Source organism: Bos javanicus, chromosome 4, assembly GCF_032452875.1.
Source record: "Bos javanicus breed banteng chromosome 4, ARS-OSU_banteng_1.0, whole genome shotgun sequence".
NCBI classification, from domain to species: Eukaryota; Metazoa; Chordata; class Mammalia; order Artiodactyla; family Bovidae; genus Bos; species Bos javanicus.
In genome coordinates, this window is record NC_083871.1 from 104913130 (window position 1) to 104918794 (window position 5665).

Sequence of the window (5665 nt, forward strand, 5' to 3'; positions counted from 1 at the left end):
TGCTACAGGTTTCAGAGGAATCCTGGTCCCATTAACACCTTGATTTTGAACTTCTAGCCTCTAGAACTGTGTGACAATGAATCTCTGAGGTTTTCAGACACCTAGTTTGTGATACTTCTCATAGAAACACTAGGAAACTAATACAGGTAGTACATTAAAGATACTCTTTGCCTGTTGTACAAGTGCTCTGCAGGCTGAAGCACATCCTCTGGGTCATAACAAACCTGTATTTTTCATCTTAACAGGTACTCCAGATTGCCCTCAGTGCGGCAGTGTCAGTTTATGCTCCTGCCAGCTGTGCATGAGAGCACGTTTCCTCTGCCCTGGCCAACACTTGACATTAACAGCCATGTAATTTTTCCCCCATCTGATGGGTAAAAAGCAGTATTTAAAAAAAAATCGTATTCCCTGATTACTAGTGAGATTGAGTTTTTTTTTTTCCCATTTGTTAATTTTTCACTTGAATTTCTTCTTCTGTAAATTGTCTTTTTATAAGCTCTGCCTGATTTCCTGTTGTGATACCAATCATGAATGTTTCTTTACACAGGAGATGATCTTATTCATTTAAAACCATTTCTAGTATAGGAAGAGCTTTTAAATATCGAGAATGTTTATTAGGTTTAATTGGTTGTCTTTTCAGCTTCTAGTGAGATGAACAAATGATATTTATTTGACCTATTGATATGAGGCACCTGTAACTGTAAGAACCTTAAAAAGCAGACCAGTTAAATATTTTATGGGCAAGAGGAATGATGCCAATGTGGGGCTTTTCAGAACATGTTTAGAGAGCTGCCTAGTTAGAAAAGAGAGTGTGTCTCAGGGAATATGATGGTCAACGGTGGAGTACAGAGTCTGAGCTTTACTGCAGAGGTGAGATGAAATCACTGCAGTGTTTGGAGTAAAGGACTGAAGAATTTAAGAAGGCGAATATGTTGCTGTGGTGGAGGAAGAAGAAAATCAAAGCAAAGAGAGGACTTAGATATTCAGGGGTAAGATGAAAATAACCTAATAAGGAAGAAAAGACCGAAGGTAGGTAAGTACACCAATGTAACTCTGCTGAGTGATTTAGGAAGAAGGTCTTTATAGGAAAAGAAGTGTACCTATTCAAGCATAAGAACTAGCATGTCACAGACTTGGGGGACTTTGTCAGGAGAGCTAAAGTAGAAGATAACTTTTGAGTTTCAGACGATGTCCAAGTTGCACAAAGTTATTTAGGAAAATAGAAATAAGAATATGTAGAGGGCCTTTTCTCTGGGCACTGATGTAATACTGATGCAAGGCTAAGAGAAAGCACACCTCATCAACTTTTATTTCCAATTGACAATGTCAAAGAGAGTGATTTTCAGACTGAAGGTGGAGTGTAGGGTAGAACAAATATGATAATTGAAGATAGTTCACAGAGGGTGAGAAATTATAGAAGAGCATCTATCTGCTCTGTGTAAAGTGTACCCAGGGAAACTGAGAGAACTTTTAATGATATCTTTATATTTTAACTTTAATGATATCTCTGAATCTCTGATGTTGACCTTTGAGAAAGCCTGGAAAATGTGAACTTAGAAGGCTATGGTTTTTCCAGTAGTCATATATGGATGTGAGAGTTGAACTATAAGGAAAGCTGAGCACCGAAGAATTGATGCTTTTGAACTGTGATGTTGGAGAAGACTCTTGAGAGTCCCTTGGACTGCAAGGAAATCCAACCAGTCCATCCTAAAGGGGATCAGCCCTGAATGTTCATTGAAAGGACTGATGTTGAAGCTGAAACTCCAATACTTTGGCCACCTGATGCGAAGAGCTGACTCATTGGGAAAACCCTGATGCTGGGAAAGACTGAGGGCAGGAGGAGAAGGGGACGACAGAGGATGAGATGGTTGGATAGCATCATCGACTCAATGGACATGAGTTTGAGTAAACTCCAGGAGTTGGTGATGGACAGGGAGGCCTGGTGTGCTGCAGTCCATGGGGTTGCAAAGAGTCAGACACGACTGAGCCACTGAACTGAACTGAAAAGTAGATGTGTATGTGCTTGTGTGCATGTGTGCAAATGGAATTCCAAATTTCAAAAACATAGACTTCACAAACTGCAAATCCATAGTGATCTTAATGTCAGGGCAAGATCCTAGGACAGCATTCCAAAGGGATGGCATGTGAACTCCTAGAAGAGGAGGTGATCGTTAGAACTCTACGTGGGTCATGTAAAAAACTGGCTGATCACGTTTTCTTCTTCATCGGTTGCCATGACTGTTAGATTAAGGATCACTGTTGGTTCCAAGAAGCACAAACAATGAGGAGGTATCAGAAACCCAGTAGGAGCAAGCACAAGGAGGAAATGAACAAAGAATGTTTAGCTGGAAGGAAGAGAGTATAGAGAGAACATGATGGCTGACGTTAAATATGAGAAGAATCATTATATGGAAGAGGGGTCAGGTATCTGTGGACTTCTCCAAGGCCAGTGGGTAGGATTCCAGGGACCGAGGATGAGACTCAGTATAAGGAAGACCTGTTTAACCACGCATACCATCCAGCAGTGGAACCCAGTGCTTTCCAAGCCAGTGATTTCCGCATCACTGCAAGTGTGCTAGCAGAAGCTGGTCGGTCACTTTTTGGGAAATGTTCTAGAAGAGATTCATGTGTTATTGTGTGGATAACTCTAAGCTTAGTCATGTCTGACTCTTTGCGACCCCATGGACTGTAGCCCACTAAGCTCCTCTATGCTTGGGATTTTCCAGGTAAGAATACTAGAGTGGGTAGCCATTCATTCCCTTCTTCAGGAGATTTTCCTGACTCAGGGATTGAATCTGGGTCTCCTGCATTGCAGGCAGATTCTTTACTGTCTCAACCACCAGGGAAGCCCAAAGGAAGTGAAAGTCGCTCAGTCGTGTCTGACTCTTTGTGACCGCATAGACTATACAGTCTGTGGAATTCTCCAGGCCAGAATCCTGGAGTGGGTAGCCTTTCCCTTCTCCAGGGGATCTTCCCAACCCAGGGATCGAACCCAGGTCTTCCGTATTGTGGGCAGATTCTTTACCAGCTGAGCCACAAGGGAAGCCCAAGAATACTGGAGTGGGTAGCCTATCCCTTCTTCAGCGGATCTTCCCGACCCAGGAATCAAACCAGGGTCTCCAGCATTGTAGGCCGATTCTTTATCAACTGAGCTATCAGGGAAGCCCCAAAGCCTTTCCAATTTTGAGCATCTGTGATCCTAGGCCAGTGTAGGTGCAAATGAGAAGGATTAGGTTGGAAATAATAGAGACCCTGAAGCTGTACATAATGGGGCAGAAGGAGCTTGAAGAAGACAGTGGGAAGACATGTAGATCACTTACTTAAGAAAAGAAAATCATATAGTCATATAGTCTAGAGGAAGAATCACTGTCTTTTTTAACTGCAAAGACCAGGATCATCCTCAAATGGTTTAGAGCTGTCCAAGAGCATTGCACTTTAAAAGAGGCCTCAAATCAGTACCTTTTATAGTGTTTCTGGGATGTGATGAAGGACAGTCGTTTCAAAATACAATTTTAAAGGTGGTCAGAAAATATGATGACAGTGCATCATCACAGTCCCATTGAGGACCACTGGGAGGGGCATGGCATGTCACTGGAAGCAGGCCTAAGGCACAGGCCAGGAGAAGAAGTTAAAAAGCAAGAGTAAGAGAGGAGTGGAATAATGGCAGAGGGAGGAAGGATAGGGCACAGTAAACAGGCACGTTTACTACAAAAAGCAGCTACCTGGGCTTGCAGAGGCCCCAGGGGCTCCTCTTTCAGCTGGGTCCCGGGGGCAGGAGAGGTGGGTACCAGACAGTAGAGACTGAGGCTCTACTGCTGGCGTGCCCCAACTTCCTAAGTGACCTTGTGGATGTCATTTCACCTTGCTGCCTCCTCCCTGTTGTCGAGAACAGGTATACTGCTAACCTAAAAGTACTCTGGGCTTTACCAGAGAAAATAGGTCCAGAAATTTAAGACATTGTCTGCCTGGGTAGGAAGTGTCTACACTTGTTTCCGTTTTTTCACTGTTGAGAGAGGGAAAACAGGTAAGTGGAGGGTGGAGAGAAAGGTGAGAAGACATTGTGGCCAAAGTCGGCCTAGCTCCCCCTCATCGTCCCAGGGAGCCCGGGGCCGGTATGCCTCCGGAGCGGGCTGGGGGCGGAGGCATGTTGCAGCCCGCAGGCAGCCGGACACCCAAGGACCTGAGCGGACATCCTCAGGCTCTGCGGGCGCTTCAGCAAGTCCCATTGCAGCATCAGGGACCAAAAGAGAGGCACGCCCCTCCCCCACTAGATGGCACTGAAACGCCTCGTTCGAGATATTCAGAATGCAGGAAGCTAGGAAAAAAGACAAAAAGAATATGGTGGAGGTGCGCTCATTTTGACTCGCCGGCCCAGTTGTGCAAAGCAGGGTGTGCAGACCCTCTCGCGATCGTGCCCTTCCCCAGGGCAGCCCTTCACTCATCAGTGCGGGCCATCGGCTTTGGAATGAGAGTGAAAAGGAGGGGTGAGCCTTAGAGCGGAGAACCTAAGGTTTCGACCTGGGAGGGAGGCACCCAGCCCTGCGGCGGCATCTCACGTGAGCCTGGCGGTTGTGTTGAGAGGATGAAGCTGGCTCGCTTGGGGCCTGCTCGCTTAAGGTCTGGGGTCTCTCCCCGCCACCTCCCAGAGTCCTCGGAGAGCCTAAATCCAGCCGCCACCCGGATAAGGACAAACCCCGAACCGAGGTGTCGTTTGTCGTTTAACCCCACTTCCCCACCTCAAAGCGTGAGCCCCCTAGGCGTTTCCAAAATCTATTAAGCACCCTCCGGCCCCCGCCCCCGGAAAATTCTGTCCCTCTTGTCTAAGAAAGCATCAGTCAATTTTCTTTTCCCGCTGAGGAGGGAGGTGGAGGTGGGTGTATGTCGGAGTGTCTGGCGCTGGCGTGGGGCTGGACCGGGGCTGGTGCCGACAATCCCGTGGACGCGCTCGGACCGGGGTGGAAACGCCTGTAGCCGATTAGGGCAGCGCCTGCGGCTTTCTGGGGGAAAACAAAGATCAAATACAATCCAGGACATAGGCGACCGAATCCGGGGACGCAGGGGAACTTCCTCAGTCCCTCTGAAGGCCCACTCAGCAATAAGCAGTCTTTTCTTTCAAGAACTCTGGTCTATTTAAGGGAATTTCGCACTACTGGAAAGAGATAAACGGAGATGGAGGCAACATCCTTACATTTCTACTAACGCCCGTAAACATGCTACATATCACATATATGTATATGTGCATAAATATGGATGTGGTTGTGCACATACCTAGCCAGACACCATTGACTTGCCTGGTCACAGAATAAGCCTTAGACATCCTGTGCCTGGGAAATGGTGCACTTTATCTTTAAGGATGCTAGAAAAATAAGAGATGAGGCTCACGTTGCACGGATGACATCACTAGCTTTTGGCTGCGCGCTCCGTGTTCTCGTCTGTGGGTTTCGGCCAAGGCTGCAGCGCCCGGCGCCGGAGCAAGAGAGCAAAGCCGCGGCTTCCTCCAGCGCCCTGCAGCCGGGCGATGCGATTTCCCGAGCCTCCCCGGCGCAGCCTGGGCTCTCGCTCCCTGGCACCGGCCGAGACCGCGAGGTCCCGGAGCCGCCGCGGCTAGAGGAGGAGGCAGGGACGGGGAGCTGAGAGTCCCAGCCTCCCTCCCCCACCCTCGCCC